Consider the following 10,946-nt stretch of genomic DNA (forward strand, 5'->3'; position numbering starts at 1 on the left):
TTAACTACATAATTTAAAAGCATGTTTTAAAATAAATTTAATTTTTTTTTTTTTTTTTTTTTTTTGGAAAAGGCCTTGCTTTGTTTGTCACCCAGGCTGGAGTGCAGTGGTGCAATCACAGTTTACTGCAGCCTCAACTCCAGGGCTCAAGCAATCCTCCTACCTCAGTCTTCCATGTAGTTGGGACTACAGGTGTGTGCCACCACACCACACCCAGCTAATTTTTGTTGTTGTTGTTTTGTTTATTTGGTTGGTTTTGTTTTTTTTTTGGTTTTGTTTTGGAGACAGGGTCTTGCTGTGTTGCCCAGGCTGAAATGCTGTAGCACCATCTAGGCTCACTGCAACCTCTACCTCCTAGGTTCGAGTGATTCTCCTGCCTCGGCCTCCTTAGTAGCTGTAATTAGAGGTGTGCACCACCACACCTGACTAATTTTTGTAGTTTTTAGTAGAGACAGGGTTTCACCATATTGACCAGGCTGGTCTTGAACTCCTGACCTCAGGTGATCTGCCCTCCTCCACCTCCCAAAGTGCTGGGATTACAGGCATGAGCCACAGCACCTGGCCTTTTGTATTTTTTTTAGAGATGGGGTTTCACCATGTTGCCCAGACTGGTCTCAAACTCCCAGACTCAGTTCATCTGACAGCCTTGGCCTCCAAAACTGCTGGGATTACAGGTGTGAGTTACCACACCTGGCCAATAAAATTTATTTCTTAAGAGAATACTGACCATGATGAGAATTTGAGCTTAATTATTTCTGCTTGCGTTCTATCATAAAGCACTTGGCAAAATTTCTGGCTATTTTTCTTGGCATTGTTTTCATTATTATTATTATTACTTTTATGATATAAAATCTGTACTTTTAAAAATCATAAAATTTTCAGATATGATACATGCATTTTACATTACACATTTTTCTGTATATAAAAAGACAGTTTTCTAGTTGTGTGCTGGTGTTTGATAATCTAATTATATTCACTATTATTTTTCATGAGTCTTAATTTAAAATCCAGGAAAGTATTACATATTACATATTCCCCTTAAACGTTATACAAGACAGACCACCATAAGTAATGTAACCAAAACTCACACCCATTTGTATCAACTGAGTGTTTTACTACTGTTGAGAAAAGTAGTCATAATCTTTCCTTATGAAGATAAAATTGGAATGATAGATTTCTACTTCTTTTGTGATTGTGTTAATGCTACATATGAAAAATAAACTCTCGGCCGGGCGCGGTGGCTCAAGCCTGTAATCCCAGCACTTTGGGAGGCCGAGACGGGCAGATCACGAGGTCAGGAGATCGAGACCATCCTGGCGAACACGGTGAAACCCCGTCTCTACTAAAAAGTACAAAAAAACTAGCTGGGCGAGGTGGTGGGCGTCTGTAGTCCCAGCTACTCGGGAGGCTGAGGCAGGAGAATGGCGTCAACCCGGGAAGTGGAGCTTGCAGTGAGCTGAGATCCGGCCACTGCCCTCCAGCCTACCAGACAGAGCGAGACTCCGTCTCAAAAAAAAAAAAAAAAAAAAAAAGAAAAAGAAAAATAAACTCTCTGTAAATGTATTACACTTTAACTTACATTTTCAATATTTTTCCAGAATTTACATACAGAAAATTGAAGGTTTACTGCACTAAAACACAGTGGTGACTGGTATTGGATCTCTGTATGAGATAACAGTTGAAAGAAAAGGAGAAAGAGATGAGAAGAATGAGGAAGAAGGAGTGATGCCAGGGAAAATAAAATGCTCATTTTACTCAAGGGCATGTGAAAGGGAAAGTGGTGGTTAAAGGATGAAAATATTTGATAGCAAAATGCAACCTGAAGGAAACTGAATGATAAAGGAACGTGACTTTCTTCTGTTTCTATTCATCTTCATTGGTTATTTCCTCTGTGGTTTACCTTGTCCTGCATTTGTAAAGGGAGATTGAGCCTTATCACTCAGATTCATTCTCTCCTGTGTCATTAGAAGTTTGAAAGGCAGGATTTGTTGTCCTTGACAGATATACTATTATCTTTCTTATCAGATCCTTTTGGTAGCTTTTTCTAAAGTTCATAGTCTCTAAATCTATAGCTTCCTTTTGTTTCCTCTTTGCAAGAAGTTACTGAAAAATACCTCTTTTTCCCCTCCCCTCTTTCCTATTGTTTTCTTCCTTGCTTAATTAACCTCTTCTCTACCTGACATTTTGTGCAGTTGTGTACTACAAATGCTTTGGACTGACATGACATATATCTCTTTTTTGTCACACTTTATGGATGTCTTATTGCTAGAAAAAAATACTCCCTTCTAATTGCTTATCATTGGCTATCCAGACCACCTGAGTAAGTATTAATAAATACTTTCAGAATATCTCTTATGATAACATTAAAAAATAATTTTCAGCCGGGCGCGGTGGCTCAAGCCTGTAATCCCAGCACTTTGGGAGGCCGAGATGGGTGGATCACGAGGTCAGGAGATCGAGACCATCCTGGCTAACACGGTGAAACCCCGTCTCTACTAAAAAATACAAAAAAACTAGCCGGGCGCGGTGGCGGGCGCCTGTAGTCCCAACTACTCGGGAGGCTGAGGCAGGAGAATGGCGTGAACCTGGGAGGCGGAGCTTGCAGTGAGCTGAGATCCGGCCACTGCACTCCAGCCTGGGCGACAGAGCGAGACTCCGTCTCAAAAAAAAAATAAAATAAAAAAAATAAAAAAAAAAATAATAATAATTTTCAGATAAAAAGGGACTTTTGGGTCTGCTTACTCTACTGAGGTGAATTTTCTCATTTGCTATTTCACATGTAGCTCAGAGCTAGCTGCAAGTTCTATTTGTGGGACTATCACCAGCTAAGTGGTTTTGTGTTCAATGACTAGGCCCTTTGCTTTCAAGTTTCTCAATTGCATGATGTTCTGGATGAGTAGTCAAGCTGTTACTGCTATTTTAGATTATTTTGCAGAATATTTTATGTTCTGTATATTATTTATTTTTTCTGGAATAACTGTGGTAATTCTAATTAAGTTTATCTTTGCCATATTTGTAGAATAACTTTTTAAATCTCTTCACAACTACAACTGAATTAGTGATTAGAATAATGTATTCATCAAAACATTTACATTAAACTCTCTCTGTACATTCCAAATTGCCATGCCATTTTAAAATTATATAATTTTTTTAATCTCCCAACTATTTTTAATAAAAATTTGATATTCTTAATTTTAAAATCAAGTAACGTGAATATTTTAAAAAGTCACTACCTTGAACAATACTACCTTGTCTTCATTTTTTGGGGGCAGCTATAACAAAATACCATAGACTGTTAGCTTGTAAACAATAAAATCTTATTTCTCCTAGTTTTGAAGCCTGGGAAGTCTAAGGTGTTGGCAGATTGAATGTCTGATGAGGGCTTTTATCCTTGTTTGTAGATGAACCTTATTACTGTGTCTCCACATGTCAATATATAAAACCTATGGTAAGAATTGGAGAGACACATTTGGACCATAGTACAGCTTATTAACCTTTCTAGAAATCATTTAGAAATAATTTAAGGAGAAAAGATTACTTTTTCAAAGGAAAAAAATAAAACTACATCACAGACCTAAGAATGTGTTGCAAAAAATATATATATTTTTCTCTTCTCACTTGGGTCCAGTGGTTGGTGGCCTGCAAATTAAATGACAATATACATATTGACAGGAGAAAAGGCAATGTTGATTTATATGCTTGTGAAGGAGCTCTCAATAATGGAAAAAGTCATAGAATAGGTGGAAGTAAATGTTTCTATATATCAACTTAATGAAAGGAAAGATTTTAGGGCTCCAATGAGAGAGTATGAGAGATTCTATAGTGTTGTTTAATGGTAACATAAATGGATTATGTTCTTGGCAGATAATTTGCAGGAAACTCCCTCTGGAGAGTGTTAATAACAGCTATGTTTTGGGGAGTTTATACTTTAGCAGATAAGGGAAGTTCCAATAAGATTTCTGCTGCATCTTCTCAAGTTCAAATATTTTCACTTTAAATTAAATGTTATGCCAACTTTGGGAGTCAAAGAAGATCCCCACAAATGGTAGAGCTAGAAAATTCTACCTTGAAAGTCTTCATGTTATTACATTTTAAGTTTGTGTATGAAATGTCTGTACTATTATCAAGCTTTTTAAAGAAATTGCCTCCGTTGCATGGTGGTTGTTTTTAAATTCAATAGATTAAGGCAATCAAACAGTATTTAGTGAGACATGGATCATGAAGCAAAATGTAATTTGCTTATATTTATTTTAATTTTAAACATATCAATGCATATATACTTAGTTTCAAATTTATACTGAAAATAGTTTAGACTTTTAAACTAAATAAGTTAATATTTGGGAAATGTTTTTGAGATTTCTACAAAAATTAAAAGATCATCATCTGCTATGTTTCAGCATCACAAAACATATCAGCTGAATGCTTCTTAACTAAGAATTGTGTTTATAAACCTGTAACTTCATTCTGTAAGTCTCATCTAAAGCAAATTAATACTTCTCTCCCCAGTGTAGATCAGTGCTTGACATAAAGTACACACACGTTTGTTAAATAAACAAGTAGATAAATAAATCCTTTTTCAACTTGAACTGTTATGGTTATATATTTACAACATAGAAAGAAAAATTAATTTTTAAATCATTAAAGATAATTTCCTTCTGAACTCTTTTAGGATGATAATACATGCCTGGTTTTGTGTAGTAGTCCTACTTTATACTTGCCTTATTGTAAGTATTAATAATATCCCTGTTTACTCCCAAAGTGTCCCAGTTTGGGCAATAAATTATATGGTTCTTCTACTTATTTTTCACATGGGATATATAAAGTGTATATGTATGTGGCAGAGAATAGAAAAGTGCTTGTGTTGCTTCACTATTTTTGTGTCTATTCCGATTCCTGAACTAAATGGTTTGAAATCCCCAAACTTTGCATTTCTTACATAACTATGATAGTTTTTTACCTCAAAATACTACTTTGGTTGCAAAAGTCTAATGCCAAAACTTTTATGTAATTTATTTGAGTCGAGGCACCCAAAGCCTACTAAAAGTGTATATTGCATGTATGCTTATTTCTGAGCTCTTACTAATGTAGCTTTTTATTGTCAGGGGCCAAGTTTTTCAGCTCCCTAAATAAAGGTTCACTGAAAATCATGGACATGAGGCGAATTAATTAATAATATAAAAGGCATACATATTTATTTAATGTGTATACAAGGGAGAATTCAGAATGAAGACCCAACTTCCCAATGTGGTACAGAAGCTTATACGCTATCGAGATTACAGACAGAATGAGGTTACAGAAAAGCAGGTTATGTATGGGAGGGGGAAAAGAGGAATTCCACTGAAGGGCAATAAATGATTACTAGGGAAAATGATGGATCTGGGAACATAAATTAACTTGTAAATAGTTCTCTTTGGAATTTAAATGATGCTTGTAGATAGTCATTACCTCAAAAAAAGGTCTGTTCCCGTGTGGGTATATCTTTGGTCTTATAGAGAGGGAAGAAAACTATTATATTCCTTGGTGGGTCCAAATCTTGGGAAGATAAAGATGCTTCATATTTTGGTGTACTGGTTTCTGAGTACCAAAATTATTGTCATCATTAGTGAAATAATGTGGAATACAGTGATTTGTAGCTTGCAGAATATTATACAAATGGAAAGTAGGTGAAACAGTATTCATTACAGGTGTTTTCTAAATATGTCCAGCTTTCCTTCCTTTAAACATATAATAGAATTGTCCTTTGTTGCCCCCTTAAAGCTAAAAAAAAAATAGTCAAACTGAAACCTTACAAGCTATTTCATGATGTATTATCTTCCCTGCCCACAAAAACTTAAGCTTCTTTGCAATCTTGGCACTTGGGTGTCTGAGTGAAATCCTTATAGTTCTGTATGTAGCATCAGTAAGAAATCAACTTTTATAATGTTAAGCCATTGATATTTTAATGTGCTTTGTCGCTATAACATAACATACCTTATATCAACTGCTAAAATAACCTTCTTACCTAGTACCTATCATCTGCCATTGAGAAACAATTGCACTATTTGCTTTCAAAGACATCACAACCACTGCCAGTACCTTGGCCTTCTTTTCTGCTGAGGTCAGATGGCCACTAGTCTTTTTTGACCACACAACCTGTAATCTCTCAAAAGAAAATGTCACGGTGTTTTACAGCTGGAAGTTATCATAGGAATTATATAGTTGCAGTCTACCGTTTAGGTAGGTCACATAGAATAGTATAGCCTAAATAGGTCTGATAGTCACTCCTTATGTGAATTCAGCAAAGTACTTAATCTTTCCCAATTTAATTTTCTTAACTTTCCAAATGTAGATAATCACACCTTCCTGTCAGGTTTCTTTAAAGGATTAAGTTAATTTAAATGAGCTCATCAGCACATTGTGGTCATAAGACATCTATGTATCCCTTTGTTCCTTACTCGTTACATCAGGTTACTCAGGTAAAGACTGGTAGGGCTAGGACTTAAAAATAACATCTATAAAGAGTTTTATATGAGCTATGATCATACCACTGCACTATGATCACACCCAGCATGGGTGACAGAGCAAGCCTCTATCTCAAAAAAACAAAAATAGTTTTATAGTTTTCTTTTTATATTCATTAGCTATTCTTTGTAAACTACAACCAACTTGTTATTCAGCTAGAATAAGAATTATTACTGTATCTATTTCACAATAGCCAATTAAGACCCAGAAGCTGCAATTAGTCCAAAATCACCATTAGTATATAACAGAACTAAAGCTCAAACCCGTGGCCTCTGGCTTCAGCATTATGCTCTTTGTTTTCTACTACCTGAAGCATATACATGGTGCTGTGGACTTTATAGCCAGGGCTTTTCCACTAGAAATAACTTTTGTATAAGTGGACATTTCTGAATTTCTCCATACTCAATAGTGAAGATAATATGAAATAACAATTTATATACTTTAGATCATAGCGATAGGATAAAAATTTCAAAATAAACTCCTATGTAATTAAGAATTTGGCTGGCCTTTGCCTCCAGTTCCCAAGAAGTACCTTCTAAATCCTTGGAAAGGACGCAAATCTTTAGTGAACGGAATGTCTTTATCATTTTTGGTGAGACTTGATGATGATACATTTCTCCTAAGGAGGTAATTCATGGGCGCCCATAGAAAGCTTGTGTTAATGAGATGGCTCAGAATAGAGGCTGTACATACCAGAAAGACCAACAATATGATTAGAGGTTTAGGAGCTTTGAACCATGTGATAATAACACAACCTCTGGGTAGAGGAGAGGTGTTGAAGACTCAGTTCAATCTCATAGCAAATGATGGAATAAATCATGTCTACCTAACAAAACCCCAATAAAAACTGTGAGCACAAATCTCAGATGAGCTTCCCTGATTGGCAATAATCTACATATGGCAATAATCTACATATTATTGGCAATAATCTACATAATCTACATATGTAGATATGACAGAAGGGTGATTCCTCCTGACTCCTTGGGGAAAAGGCAAAAGATGTTCCTTATTTAAGATCCTTCTGTACCTTGCCCTACTAATCTCTTCTTTTGACTGGTTCTGATTTGTATATTTTTGCTATACTAATACTCTAATCATAAGAATAGCACTTTCTTTAGTTCTGTGAATTACTGAACCTGAGGAGTAGTAGAAGCCTTAAATTAGTAGCCAGCTCACATTATGAACTTTTGCTCCAAGAACTACCGCAGGAAGATACCAGGAAAGCTAAGAGAATCCACAGACCCTTTGAAGCAACTTAATCACCACTGCAGGCTCCCTGAGATGCTGAAGAAAACTTATGAGTCTGTTTGCTTTCTCAGCGGGGAGGCTTGTGGATTGGGGCAAGTTCTCAGCCCTGATCACTGGCTACCTGGAAGTAGACTTGGTGCTGTTGGGGAAGCACAGTGGGACTGAGTACACCCTTTAGGACTGCAGGCTGCATGGCAGCAGAGTGAAGCCTGTGATTGTTGGCTTTTCCCCATGTACCTGGTGAACTGTATGACCCAGCAGAGGCAGCCATAATCACCCTGGGAATATAACTCCATTGGACTGGGAACCACACTCCCATCCCCTACAGCAGCTGCAGTAAGCCCCGCCCAAGGACAGGCTGAGCTTAGATACCCGTATCTCTCCCCCCACCTGGTGATCTGTCTCTACCAACCCTGGTAGCTGAAGACAAAAATCATAATCTCTTGGGAACTCTATGGCCCTGCACACTGCCCAAGAAACCTGACTACTTAACCAGGTGTGCCTAGGGCAAGTTTGCATTTCCTTATAGGGCTGCAGCTGATGCAGTCTCGAAAGTGCCACCTCCTGGCTGGAGGCCAACAAAAACAAAAGCAGCACACCAAATAAAAATACAACCAAAGCAGCTCACAAATTCCACTTCACTCCCCTGCTACCTCCACCACAGCAGGTGCTGGTATCTATGGCTGCAAGACCTGAAGATATATCACATCACAAAACTCCTTGAAGACACTCCTCAGTACCAGCCTGGAGCCCAGTAGCTCCACTGGGTGGCTAGATCCAGAAGAGCGGAAACAATCACTACAGTTTAACTCTCAGGAAGCCCCATTCCTAGGGGAAGGAGCAGAACACCACATTAAGGGAGCACCCTAAGGGACAAAATAATCTGAACAGCAGACCTTGAATCCCACAGCTTCCCACTGACATAGTCTACCCAAATAAGAAGGAACCAAAAAAACAATTCTGATTCTTTAATACCCCCTGAAAACAAGGTTCTTTAATACTCCCTGAAAATTATACCAGCTCACCAAGAATGGATCCAAACTAAGATGAAATCTCTGAATTGCCAGAAAATAATTCATAACGTTAATTATTAAGCTAATCAAGGAGGCACCAGAGAAAGATGAAGTCCAACTTAAAGAAATTTTAAAAAAAGATACAGGATATAAAAGGAAAATTCTTCAGTGAGATAGATAGCATAAATAAAAAACAGTACACCCTCTGGAAATCAAGGACACACTTAGAGAAATGCAAAATGTACTGCAAAGTCTAAGCAATCAAGTTGAACAGCAGAAAAAAAAAATTCAGAGGTTGAAGACAAGGCATTTGAATTAACTCAAATCATCAAAGTCAAAGGCAAAAGAATTTTTTTAAAAAATGAACAAAGCCTCCAAAAAGTTTGGGACAATGTTAAATGTCCAAACCTAAGAATAATTGGTGTTCTTGAGGAAGAAGAGAAATCTAAAAATTTGGAAAACATATTTGAGGGAATAATTGAGGAAAACATCTCCAACCTTGCCAGAGATCCAGACCTCTGATAAAAGAAGTTCAAAGAACACCTGGCAAATTCATCACAAAAAAAACAAAACAAAACAAAACAAAACAAAAAATATCACCTGGGCACATAGTCATGAGATTGTCTAAAGTCAAGATGAAGGAAAGAACCTTAAGAGATGTGAGGCAAAAGCATGAGGTAACCCATGAAGGAAAACCTGTCAGATTAAAAGCAGATTTCTCAGCAGAAACCCTACAAACCAGTATGGAATGGGGACCTATTTTTATCCTCCTTAAACAAAACAATTATCAGCCAAAACTTTTGTATCCAGTGCAACTAAGCTTCATAAATGAAGGAAAGATTCAGTCTTTCCCAGATAAACAAATGCTGAGAGAAGTTGCCACTACCAAGCCAGCACTGCAAGAACCGCTAAAAAGAGCTCTAAATCTTGAAACAAATTCTTCTCAAAATACACTAAAATAGAACCTCCTTAAAGCATAAATCTCACAGGACCTATATAACAATAACAACATTAAAAAAAAAAGGTATTGAGACAACAAATAACACACAAATAGAATAGTACCTTACATCTCAATACTAACATTAAATGTAAATGGCCTAAATGCTCCACTTAAAAGATACAGAATGACAGAATGGATACAAATTCACCAACCAAGTTTCTGCTGTCTTGAGGAGACTCAACTAACATGTAAGGACTCATATAAACTTAATGTAAGTGGGTGAAAAAAGATACTTCATGAAGATGGACACCAAAAGTGATCAGGAATAACTGTTTTTTTTCTATCAGATAAAACAAACTTTAAAGCAACAGCAGTTAAAAATGACAAAAGGGGACATTATATAGTGATAAAAGGGCTAGGCCAGCAGGAAAATGTCACAAATCGAAATATATATCCAACTAACACCGGAGCTTCCAAATTTACAGAACGATTACTACTAGACTGACGAAATGAGCTAAACAGCATAACTAAAAGTGGGGGACTTTAATACTCTACTGAGTGCACTGGTCAGGTTATCAAGACAGAAAGTCAACAAAGAAACAAAGGACCTACATTGTACTCTACAACAAATGGACTTAACAGATATTTACAGAACATTCTACCCAAAAACTGCAGAATGCACATTCTACTCATCAGTACATGGAACACTCTCCAAGACAGACCATATGATAGGCCACAAAACAAGTCCCAGCAAATTAAAAAAAAAAAAAATCAAAATTATATCAAGTATTCCCTCAGACCACAGTGGAACAAAATTGGAAATAAACTCTGAAAGGACCCTCAAAACCTTGCAAATACATGGAAATTAAATAACCTGCTCCTGGATGACGGTTGGGTCAACAATGAAATCAAGATAGAAGTTTAAAATTTTTTTTGAACTGAACGACAATAGTGACACAACTTATCAACACTGGGATACAGCAAAAGCAGTGCTAAGAGGAAAGTTCACAGGATTAAATGCCTATATCAAAAAGTCTGAAAGATCAAAAATAGACAATCTAAGGTCACATCTACAAAACTGGAGAAACAAGAACAAACAAAACCAATGGATACTCGGGGGAAAAGGTAGGGGGTGACAAGAGATAAAAGGCTACAATTGGGTACAGTGTATGCTGTTGGGTGATAGGTGCTGCAAAATTTCAGATATCACAACTAAAGAACTTATTCATGTAACCAAACACTGC

This window comes from Macaca mulatta, chromosome 2, assembly GCF_049350105.2.
Source record: "Macaca mulatta isolate MMU2019108-1 chromosome 2, T2T-MMU8v2.0, whole genome shotgun sequence".
NCBI classification, from domain to species: domain Eukaryota; kingdom Metazoa; phylum Chordata; class Mammalia; order Primates; family Cercopithecidae; genus Macaca; species Macaca mulatta.